The sequence below is a fragment of the Capsicum annuum genome, chromosome 5 (assembly GCF_002878395.1).
Source record: "Capsicum annuum cultivar UCD-10X-F1 chromosome 5, UCD10Xv1.1, whole genome shotgun sequence".
Taxonomy (NCBI): domain Eukaryota; kingdom Viridiplantae; phylum Streptophyta; class Magnoliopsida; order Solanales; family Solanaceae; genus Capsicum; species Capsicum annuum.
Window position 1 is genome coordinate 43,893,804 of NC_061115.1, and position 13,333 is coordinate 43,907,136.

Consider the following 13,333-nt stretch of genomic DNA (forward strand, 5'->3'; position numbering starts at 1 on the left):
GTAAAGTTTTTATATTTGCTTAAAATATGTTCTCATCCTTTGTTTAAATTCATTGTTGGCGTATATATTTGCTTTTAGCATGTAAAGTTGTTTTCTTTATGTCAAAAAGGAATGGTTACTATTGTTAAGGGTCTGTGAAATTGTTTCTCAATTTGAAGTAGTGAGTTACTCATTTTCGTGTCCAAAATTGCCTTTGATTTTCTCTTATTTAGATGTAAAAGTTATTGTTAGGGTTATAGGTTTTGTTGAAATGGTGTAGAACTAAAATAGGTGTTGTCATAATAGAACATTTTTTCTTAGAATTAATCTTTTACTATTTTCCCTATCTTGTCTTCGAATATCATTTCTCAAATATGCTTAATATATGTTATTTGCTTCACTTCGTTTATTGGTTTATTTCTTAAAGTGTTTAGACATCCCATTGTTAGTCACATGCTATTGTGATTTTTTTTTTCAAAGTAATAGATATGAGCAAATATGTATTAATCCCTTTGTCCAAATTTTAAGCAACTGTGCTTGTGAATTAATGTCTTCTTTTTAAGGGCTAGTTAATTATATTGTGCTAGATTTAATTTTTTTGTAAAATTGTTTAGGAGATGGGTTAATTTTCTTTTCGTTGGATAATTTGGTTTGCTTTGATATCACAGCTTACTATTTCTTTGTGCTTGAGAATGCTATTTTTTCATCTCTTTATTTATCTATTAAGTGTAGAATTTTCGAACACATATTAAATTTTTTTTTATCTTTTCCTTTGCATGATTTTGTTTTGGAGTCAAAATAGACTCCTTTCCTCTTGCATTTTGTAATGGGCTAATGAGGCCCATCTCTTCGAGTCAAGTCTAAAGTTTAAACCCAAAGTCGATTATATGGCATACGGGTGCAAGAAAATGGAAGAAGAAGGAAAATGGGTCAAAACCCATTGATGAGGTTGCTAAGAGACTTGAAAAGTCTCGACTTTATTATTGTCTTATTTTTATTTATTCATTTAGTCATTTATTTATTCATTAATATGGGCTTCGAAGCCAAAGTTGTAATTTAATACAGGTGAAGGATTTTGGACTTCAAAGGTCCGAAAACTAGTTTAGGATAGGTTATGGGCTAAAAGCCCAAGTATTTAGATTAGGATAGGTGTGAAGATAGGTCAAAAACCCAAATTAGCTAAGGACAGAATTTATGGATTTGGGCCTAATGGCTTAAGTCTTTTAGGCTCTCCCTTTCCCCTTTATATGAAAATTATTCTTAGTTTTCTTAGACTTAGGTAAAATCTCCGCTAAGTCATCGAAATTTGTTTTGCACAAATCTTGAAGACAATTTTCCTTAATCGTTTTCTTTTCAAAAAAATAATTTTTATTTTTAAAGTCAGTCAAAAAAGTTATTTTCAAATAGTCTGAATAACCACAAGTTAGTGGATTCTCTTGGTGCCTTAACAACCTTCCAAGAGTATTAATAGGAACCGCTTACTCAAAATTTTTAAACTTAAAAGGTTTTTTCTATTTTGAATCTTTTAAGTAATATTTTTAGTTTTTTTTTTATATTTTCTCAAAAATCAAGTGACGACTCTGTAATTTCTTAAATTATTCTAAATTTTCTTTAAATTTTTGGAATGGTTTAAAAGGTCGAAATTAATATTTTCCAAACCCTTTAGAAAAAGAAAAAGGGGAAAAACAGTGTCCAATTATGCCAACTCCTATTTTAGTTTTACACCATTTCAATAAAATCTATAACTCTAACAACTTTTCAATCTAAACAAAAGAAAATCAAAGAAAATTTTGACCATGAAAACGAGTAAATCATGACTGCAAACATATATCAAAGAACTTAGCATTTCATCGTGGTATATAATCATGGAGAAAAATAACTCTTTAATTAAAATAATTAAGGATCAATAAAGGAGCTAGATCTTAAAAGTAGCACTTGAATTACAATTTCTAAATGTGAATGAGCCAACTATCATGTGTATGCCAAAGTGGTCAATTTCAATCTTAAGCGATGATTTTGTAAATCATTGGGTCACAAACACAACACGCTATGATATGCCTTTTAAAAATAACACCAAATTCCTAGATACGGGTAACTCACTATTTCAAATCGAGAAACAATTTTACAGACCCTTAACAATAGTAACTATTCTTTTTCGACATAAAGAAAATAACTTTATATGCTAAAGCAAACATATCCGCCAATAACAAATTCAAACAAGGCTTGAGTACGTATTTTAATCGAGCAAAAGTCGAAACTTTATTCATCTAATTTATTAAGGCGAAACAAACACTAGTAACTATTCTTTTCAACATAAAGAAAATAACCTTACATGCTAAAGGCGAACATATCCACCACCAACGAATTTAAACAAGGAATGAGTACGTATTTTAATCAAGCAAAAATCATAACTTTATCCATCTAGTCATAATAATCAAAGAAGAAAGTCAGAGAAATACATTCAACATTCGTTAGCTCATTTTACACAATGAACATAAAAATAGCCATAATATTGATATCACAACATTCTATGGCCTTTCAGGCCTTCTACAATAAACAATCCCAGCAAACAAAATTACAACTACAAAACTACGAAAAAAGAGATGAAAAAGAAAACGATAACAAAACTAAAAGGGAAATGTATGTTTACCTTTTTCGGAGCAGCAAAACAAGAGTTAGTGTTGTGTTTGACCATGTCTTTTTGAATTTTTTTTAAAAACTTTTGAAAAAAAATTAAATATAATTTTCTTACCCTCAGTTTTTAAAAATTGTCCAAATCACTCAATTTAACTAATTTACCTACAAGATACAACCAAATGTGAGAGGAGACAATAATATTGCCTTTGTTGTTGGTGTTGCATAAAGATTCGCAAGGATGGACGGATTAGGGTTCCATTGTATCATGAGGAGATTTTGAAGAATAAGGAAAAAATTGAAGTTGCCTTCAATTTTGAGGTCTTTTATTGATGGAAGTAATAAGAAGTTGGCAATGTAGTAGTTAGACATTTAACTCCCGTTGTTGGATGAAATTAATAGGGTGTTTTTGTAAAAACAAAAAAATGGGGTCATTTGTAACAATAAATAAAGTTGAAATTGAAGTTGGATTTACTTGTTTTCACTTTTTTCAAAAATAATTTGAAATTGAATTTGAAATTCTCATTGTCAAACATCTCAATTTTCACTCAAGTGAAATACTTTTTCGAAAAAAGTGAAAAACTCTTATGGCAAAATGGGTAGGAGTAAGAGAATTTACTCATACTTACCGTGTAGGAGATTCTGTGAAAAATTTAAGTTTAATTTTTTGAAATGGATGTGTGTGGTATGATAATGATTGGGGATGAAATTATTAATTCAGTCCAACTAGAAGCGGTGGAAGACCTGTTCGGAGTCCTACTTTGTTGACAAAGATTTGGAGAACCGGAATTAGATTAATGACAAGGAAAAGTATATCCTGAAGAGGTTCAGCTTTTCCAGTTTATTTAATCATATTATAATGCGTAAATCATCTCATGGAACATGAAGTACTCTGACCAGATGCTCAACAAAATGGATAGAGAACGAGTGCAAATTTTAGAGAGTGAATTGGCTAATAACACTCAAGGTAATCTTTTACACAAGCGTTTGACTATGAAAACTAAAAAATTTTGGAGTTGGAGTTGAAACTGGAGTTGTGTTTGACCATGTGTTTTTGTGATTTTTTTTAAAACTTTTGGAAAAAAATTAAATATAAATTTTTTACTCCCAATTTTTAAAACCTATCAAAATCACCCAACTTAACTAATTTACCTACAAGATACAACCAAACGTGAGAGGAGACAATAATATTGCCTTTGTTGTTGGTATTGCATAAAGATTCGCAAGAATGGATGGATTAAAGTTCTATTGTAGCATGAGGAGATTTTGAGGAAGAAGGAAAAAATTGAAGTTGCCTTAATTTTGAGGTCTTTTATTGGTGGAAGTAATAAGAAGTCGGCAATGTAGTTATAAGACATTTAACTTCGGTTGTTGGATGAAATTAATAGGGTATTTTTGTAAAAATTAAAAAATGAGGTCATTTGTAACAATAAATAAGGTTGAAATTGAAGTTGGATTTACTTGTTTTCACTTTTTCAAAAATAATTTGAAATTGAATTTGAAATTCTCATGGTCAAACATCCCAATTTTCACTAAAGTGAAATACTTTTTCGAAAAAAGTGAAAAACTCTTATGGCAAAATGGGTCCTTTGTCGAGTAATTCTTGAGAATTAAAAACATATGTTCCAAAATATCACTAATGAATCTGAATGAGACAATTTCTGGATTAAGCATGAATACAAAACATTGCTTATTCGTGGATTTAAGCTAGAATATATTTTCTTTGTTACTTATCCTCACAGGAGCTACTATAGCCAAACAATTGTTTGGTGTATCTATCAAAGAAGATAAATGAAATGCTCTTGTATTTGACAAAAGGAACTTTAAAGAAAGAGAAAGAGGTAGGTCATACTTTAGATCCTTCGGTGGTTCAAGCTCGCCAGAAAAGAAGGATGAATCTTCTAAAAATCATGGTAAGAAGCATCTTAAACATTGCCGGTATAACAAAATAGTATACATAAAAAGATACTATCGATCCAAAGGAAATAACATGGCTCAAATTCATAAAAATACTGAACAAAAATAAGTCTGTGGATGGTGCTTCGTATCTAAGACTTGAGAAGTAAATTCCATAATTTTCATCAATTTTGAAAAAGACTAGACTGTGGATTTAGGATATGAGTATTATCTCATAGATATTAATTCAAAATTTTCACTTTTCACAAATATAATAGCCATGATATCATTATAGCAGTAGATAATACAATCATTATCTCATAAAAAATACTGGAAGCAGATAGAGGAGCTAAAGACTAAATAGATGTAGAAGATAACTGTGAAAGCTCATGTTCATATGGAGAGACACATGGTTTTGATATTTGGTAGCTCTAAAGTTGTGAAATAATTTATTGAGAAGTGTAACGACCCTCTTCCTTGTTATGAGTAAGTCTTTCATATAAAAATTTGGGTTAAGATATTCCCCGAATTGAGAGTTAGAAATTTTAGGATAGGCAAGATTTGGATGAAATCTGAATAAGGTACGGTCTGAAAAAATTAAAAAATGAATTGGGATAGTATGATTAAGTTTAGATTGATTTTATGTTAGCTAAGACGATAAGAAATTCATAGGACTTTTTGAAATTGAATTCGGGTAAGTACAACTTCCGGTATCAATCTTGACGTAAATGATTGAGTCTGAAACATCATAATTTGAGAGAGTGTTGTGAAAAAAGAAAATCTGTTCTCTTCCTCGTCAAAGTTACCATAGAAAAATCAAGAATAATTTCGCTATAGTGATAGTCAAATCCTTCTCTATATGTAACAACCTACTATGCAAAAATTTTCTTTTTAAGTGTCTTGAGCATTATGCTTTTTCCGTAGTTGTTACATATTGATTTCGAAGTGTAGGGATAGTTGGCACATTTTTTGAGGATTTTAAAATTGATTTGGTGGAATTCGATATTTTTAGCAGCTTTAAAAGCCGTTAGTTTGACTTTGATCAATATTGCATTACTTGAGTATCAGATGACGATTTGGATAGTTTCAATAGATTTAAAATGTTGATTTTGGAGTAGTAGCAGGGTTGATTTCGATTTGAAACCTTTATTTTGTCTTTCGACGCTCAATTTCAAAAAGCTAGTAAAAATGCCTAAATAGGGACCTGAGAGTTAATTTGTTTAAAATAACTTCTTTTCAAAAATTTGGCATTGCTATTGGTTACGGAATATCAGAATAGCCTGGTAATATATTATGGTTTATTTTAATAGGCTACTGAATGAATTTTGAAGGGTCCATTCGGAGATATTTTATCACTTAAAATACTATTGATGCAACATTTTTGTCATGCCTCAAATCCTCTTGGGGCGGACTGGCACCCGTAACCGAGGAGGCCCCGGAGAACCAGCTCATCACCTTATACTTCCCATGCATACCTCTATGACACCCAAAATTCGAACATCATCATGTCACATATAAAAGGAAATAATCACCTGTATAAGCTCGAGCACACATATATATATATATGTATATATAATAGTTGGCCGTTGGAGCCATCACGTCTATTAACAAAACACCACCTTGACTGTACATTAGGTCTACAAAGCCTCTAGACAATACACAGAGTTTAACTAAGGTCGGGACACACCCGGCCATATAACTAACTTCTACACAATACCAAAAGTGAATGGATATGACACGGAAAGCCCCGAAGAAAACTGGAGCTCACCAAAAACAGCTGGATATCCTGGCTCCTACTTGTGCGGTGTATGAAGTGAGGTACCTGTGCCTGCAGCATGAAATGTAGGTCCCCCGTGGGGGACGCCAGTACGAAATATGTACTGAGTATGTAAAGTTGTAGATAATCACATATAATATAAGAGCTTAATAGATATCAGAAACAAGTGAATAAATTGTAATAGGAGTGGACCACACTTACCAGAACTTGTGACAACCTATACATTGTATTTATTCAATCACTTTACCTTCGTTCTTATCATCTTTGTAATCATTACTGTACTGTACTGTGACCATTAGGATACCTCCAGTACATATCAACTGGGATCGACCCATGATAGGCTTATGCCCCTGCGATACTACCCATAAACACATAAATAGGGATCGACCCATGATAGGCTTATGCCCCTGGGATACCACCAGATAAGAGAGAACTTCCATCACTTAGTTCAATTAATCTTTGAGATTGTTATTTCGGTCGCCACCACATTTTTGATACTTTGAAACAATGATACATCAATAAGAGACATATAAATAGACCATCAATGCAATAACAATGAAGTAAGAACTCATTGGCACATCAATGAAGTATTTTGGAGTCATCAATACCATAACAATAAAGTAGAAACTTATTGGTATATCAATGAAACGTTTTGGAGTCATTAATAGCACATGGATCTTGTTTGAGTAACCGGATACCTACTGACATTCATTAGTGCAATAAATATGTAAGATTTGGAATACAAGTAAGTATTGGAATGTCTTGACATCTTGTAGGGTGAAAACAAGTTCATTGGTAACGTAGGACATCATACAAAACCATTATGGATCACATGTTATTGAATAACTTTAGAAACCTTTTTAATAGAACAATTGTTCACTTTCATGCCAAAGATATGGTATAGAGTATGCTTTACATCCCTGACTGTCAACCTTCAATATTAGTCCCAAATGGACTTCCCGTCTTTTCGGATTACTTATCTACAATGAACATATATAGCAATCTAGTATTAGCAACCAAACGTCACAATTCAATTATTTGAATTCACCAAACTAGTGGTTAAGTAGTAAGCCTTAATTACAAAATAAAGGGTGTCACTTTAACCCTCTTATACTCCAAATACATTCACATGCCATGCATATTCATACAACATCCTCCAATATCAAGTTTGGATTCATTTATCCTTCCAACCAATCCATTAAACCAAATTGAGCCATAGACATAACTAATCATCAATTCAATAGTATATCACCATATCCACCTTCCATAACTATATTACCATATCCACCTACCACAATTCAATACAACCAAACCATGCAAAATAGTCTATAACCCTATTTTCATTACCTTTCAATAACAACCAATACATATAATCCTCTATCACACATATACATATAGAAAAGAACAAAGACAAACAATATTCATACCTTAGAATTCACCTCTTGATTATGCAATCCTGTTTGCACAAATAATAGGTGTCGTTCAAATATCTCGAGATGAAAAATACAGTTATCGGATTACTTTGGAATTTCTACAGTTGAATCAAAAGTAATTTAAAGGTCAAATTTGGCTAGGGTTCGTTCTTTATCAATGATTGATGATGAAAATGAGTTTTTGAACTCATATACATGTATATATACACATATTCCCGTCCATAATATAATAGGATATGACCAAAATGGCTTTAAAATTTAAATAATATCAAATCTGTCCTTTGGTGGACTGTTTTGATAAGCTAAAGTAGATCGATCATAACTCTTTGCTCCGATATCGGATTTGGGTGAAATTGGTATCATTCGAAGGATAATTCAAAGGTCTTTCATTACATATAAAGTAGGCCACCCAGTTTGTCCTGTACAAGGAGTTATAGTCGTTTGAAGTTGTCCCTAAAAATTTATTTTGGTAGACTGAAGTAAAACGAGTATAATTCCTTACTCAGACGTTGGATTTGGATGAAACCAATTGCATTGGAAATAAGACTCAAAGATATTTCTTTTCATAGGTCGCGGCTCTCCCAGTTCATTATATTAAGGGAGTTATGATCATTCGAAGTTGACCAAAAATTCGGCTGGCCTCAGTAGTTTGTGTGCAGGAAATTTTCCTGCACATTTACTATTTCCAAATATCCCGGCCACCGTTTTATAGTTTCAAATGTGCTCGATTATATCCAAAACCTATTCGTTTTTAGAAATCTTTATATCGTTGGAAAGCTTATTCACTAACTTCGCATGGAACCATCGACGGGTAAATTTCGGTATAAATAAAATAAAAAAATTAATCCCATATAAATAAGACCAATACACGTATTTGAATACGCCAATACACGTACTTGAATATGGGGTGTTACATTCTTCCCCCTTTAGGAGTTTCGTCCTCGAATGTTAGTGTAGTTATTCAACCGAAACAAGTTCAAGTCCATCATTAATATTCACATCATCACATAAATACTGCATATATAAAAAAAACCTTACTTGTTAATGTTCTAACTCCGTTTCTTGAACTTTCTCTTCATCTTTGAACAAATGAGGGTACTTATATTTTGTTGCTTCCTCAGCTTCCCATGTAATCTCTTCCCTTTGATGATTTCTCCAACGTACTTTCACAGATTCTATCTCTTTATTTCTCATCTTCTTAACTTGGCGATCTAGAATAGCAATAGGTACTTCCTCATAGGTAAGATCTTCCGCAACTTGCACATCCTCAATAGAAGTGATATGTGATGGATCTCCGATGCACTTTCGAAGCATTGGCGCATGAAATACCGGATGTACTGATGAGAGCTCATGGGGTAGCTCTAATTCATATGCAACTTGTCCAAACCTTCGAGTGATCTTATACGGGCCTATATAACATGGACTCAACTTCCCTTTCTTGCCAAATCTTATTACCCCTTTCATTGGTGATACCTTTAAAAATACCCAATCACTTATAAAAAACTCTAGCCCTCTCCTTCTACTATCCGCATATGACTTGTGTCGACTTTGGGCTATTTTCAGTCGTTGCTGAATTACTTTAACCTTCTCTATGGCTTGATAAACAAGATCCAGTCCGAACAAAAGAGTTTCACCCACTTCGAACCATCCTATTGGTGATCTACACTTCCTTCCATATAAAGCTTCATATGGTGCCATTTTGATACTTGAATGATAGCTATTATTGTAGGCAAACTCAATAAGAGGTAAATGATCATCCCAGTTGCCCTTAAAATCTATTACACAAGCTCGTAGAATATCTTTAAGTGTTTGGATGGTACGTTCTGCTTGTCCATCTGTTTGAGGGTGAAAAGTTGTACTCAACTTCACTTGTGTTCCCAAACACCTCTGAAAAAACTTCCAAAAGTTTGCGGTAAACTGGGTTCCCCGATCTAATTTAATAGAGATTGACACTCCATGTAATCGGACTATCTCTTTAATGTACAGCTTCGCATACTCTTCAACTGTGTAAGTGGTCCTAACTGGTAGGAAGTGTTTGGATTTGGTAATCCTATCAACAATCACCCATATAGAATCAAACTTCCAGGATGTACGAGGCAAACCATTAACGAAATCCATATTGATCATGTCCCACTTCCAGCTTAGAAAATCAAAGCATTGCATATAACCTCCGGGTTTTTGGTGCTCAACTTTAACTCTTTGACAATTTGGACATTCAGCTACAAATTCTGCAATGCTCTTCTTCATGTCATTCCACCAATACATATATTTCAAATCTTGATACATTTTGGTTGATCCTGGATGAATGGAATACCTTGAACAATGTGCCTCTGTCATAATCTTCTTTCTTAGCGCATCTACATCAGGCACACACAATCGGTTTTGGCACTGAAGTACTCCTTCTCATGTAAGCTCAAATGCCTTGGTCGCACCACTCTAAACATTCTCCTTAAGCTGTAATAAAATAAGATCTGCATATTGCTTCTCTTTCACTTCAGCTACTAATGAAGATTCCGCAACATTATGTACGATAAACTCTTTATCTGGAGTTTCAAGAAGGCGAACTTCCAAAATAGCCAACTTGTAAAGATCTTTAATCATCCCTTGCCTTTCTATAGGCGCCATCATAGCCTTATGACTTAACACATCAGCTACCACATTTGCTTTCCCTGGATGGTACATGATATCAACATCGTAGTCCTTTAATAGTTCAAGCCATCTCCAATGCCTTAAATTTAGATCCTTCTAATTAAAAATATATTGCAAGCTCTTATGGTCAGTATATATATTAACATGAACCCCATATAAGTAGTGGCGCCATATCTTTAAAGCAAAAATAACTGCTGCCAGCTCAAGATCATGTGTAGGATAATTTTTCTCATGTGGCCACAGTTTTCTAGAAGCATATGCTATTACCTTACCATGCTGCATCAATACACATCCTAAACCAATTCTGGAAGCATCACAATACACGGGTGTAGAAATCAACTTGTTCTTTACATCTTGAAAACTCTTCTCACAGGCATCATTCCATTGGAATTTGGATGCTTTATGGGTTAGCTTGGTTAAGGGTGCTGAAATAGAAGAAAAGCCTTCAACAAACCTTCTATAATAACCGGCCAACCCGAGAAAACTATGAATCTCCGTAGGCGTTGTGGGCCTTGGCCAGTTCTTCACAGCTTCTATCTTTTGAGCATCAACCTTTATCCCTTCACTAGATACAATATGACCCAAAAATGCCATCGACTTTAACCAAAACTCACATTTAGAGAACTTTGTATAAAGCTTACAATCACGAAGAGTCTGCAATGCCTGTCGTAAGTGATTAGCATGGTCCTCTTCTAATCTAGAATAAACTAGAATATCATCTATAAAAACTATCACAAATACATCTAGGAATGGCTTAAACACCCTATTCATCAAATCCATAAAAGCTGCGGGTGCATTTGTTAACCCAAATGACATAACTAGAAACTCATAATGGCCATACCGTGTTCAGAAAGCTGTCTTGGGTATATCCTTCTCTTTGACCCTCACTTGGTGGTAACCTGACCTCAAATCAATCTTAGAAAAGCACTTAGCGCCCTGTAACTGATCAAATAAATCATCAATTCTTGGGAGAGGATATTTATTCTTAATAGTCACCTTATTCAATTGTCGATAATCAATACACATCCTCAGCGAGCCATCCTTTTTGCGCATAAATAACACTGGTGCTTCCCAGGGGGACATACTAGGCCTTATGAATCCCTTCTCTAGTAAATCTTTCAATTGCTCTTTCAATTCTCGTAATTCTGTTGGGGCCATTCTATATGGAGGAATGGAGATTGGTTGGGTGCCTGGTATGACATCAATACCAAACTCTACTTCTCGTTCAGGAGGCAAACCTGGAAGATCTTCAGGAAATACATCAGAAAATTCATTTACCATCGAAATAGCGTGAAGAGTTGGTGGCTCCGCTTCTGTATCCCTTACTCTAACTAAATGATATATGTATCCCTTGAAAATCATTCTTCTTGCCGTAAAATAAGAAATAAATCTACCTCTTGGCGCGTCAATTTCACCTTTCCATTTAAGGACTGATTCATTTGGAAAATGGAAATATACCTTTTTCTTTTAGCAATCAATTATGGCATAACAAGAAGCCAACCAGTCCATACCCATTAAAGAGGCAATAGTGTAATCTCTAACCAGATATGGATCCAGCCTATCCACATATTGATGAACTATGTCATCCATAGTAGCTACAACATTAGGAGCATATCTCGATAAGGAATTAAATTGGAGACTGTACTCCCTCATGCTCATATTCTCCTGACGAAGATTTAAAAACTGATCTACACGGGCCCGATGAATCTAGAATAGAAGATAATGATCAAGAAATGCCTCTTTGAACTCTTTCCAAGTAGCTGGGGGTGCATCAATACCCATAGATTGTTTCCAGTCCTCATACCAATATATAGCCTCTCCTTTAAATCTACAAGCTGCTAACTCCACTTTCTCCCTACCTGTTACATGCATAACATCTAAGGCCCTTTGAATTTGATCAATAAAGTCCTGTGAGTCCTCGTTAAGATCTGATCCAGTAAAAGTGGGAGGATCCATCTTAAGAAAATCCTGTGTTTGAAGGCCAGCCGCCCTATCTGTACCACTAGGACCCATGATAGGAATGGCTTGCCCTTGAGCTTGCCCAGCAACTATACGAGTCAAAAGTTGCACTGCATTTCTAAGATCTTGATCAGCAGCATTAATTGGTGGCTCTAGGGATATAGTTCTCCTCCCCTTTACTTCTTCCGGAGTGGAAGAAGTTTCTGATGCATGCTCAGCTGGAGCCTCACTTTGATTAGCTGGTATAGTGGGTGACTTACTAGTCCCCTCTCCGGGAGCCACATCTACTTGCTTACCAGTATTCTTGCTTCTCGTAACTGCATCATTACTATAATAAGAGAAACAAACGGATTCAGTGGTCAACTATGAATTCATATACAATATAGGCTCTATCGCATGATCAAAGACATGAAGAAACGAAACAATTCCTAAATGTCCATAGCCTCCTGTTTATAGATGCGGTGCACGACACACCGATAAACAAGACTCTACGTAGACACGGCTTTGTAGACTCACTAGGACAAATTTATCTGATTCCACTTTTGTTATGCCTCAAATCCTATTGGGGCGGACTGGCACCCGTAACTGAGGAGGCCCCGGAGAACCAGCTCATAACCTTATACTTCCCATGCATACCTCTATGACAACCCGAAATCCGGACAGCATCATGTCGCATATAAAAGGAAATAATCACATGTATAAGATCGAGCACACATATATATCTATATATAATACTTGGCCATTGGAGCCATTACATCTATTAACAAAACACCACCTTGATTGTACATTAGGTCTACAAAGCCTCTAGACCATACACAAAGTTTAACTAAGGTCGGCATATACCCCGCTATATAACTAACTTCTATACAAAACCAAAAGTGACTGGATATGCCACGAAAAGCCCCGAAGAAAACTGGAGCTCACCAAAAGCAGCTAGATATCCTAGCTCCTACTTGCGCGGTGTATGAACTGAGGTACTGTGCCTACAACATGAAATACAGGTCCC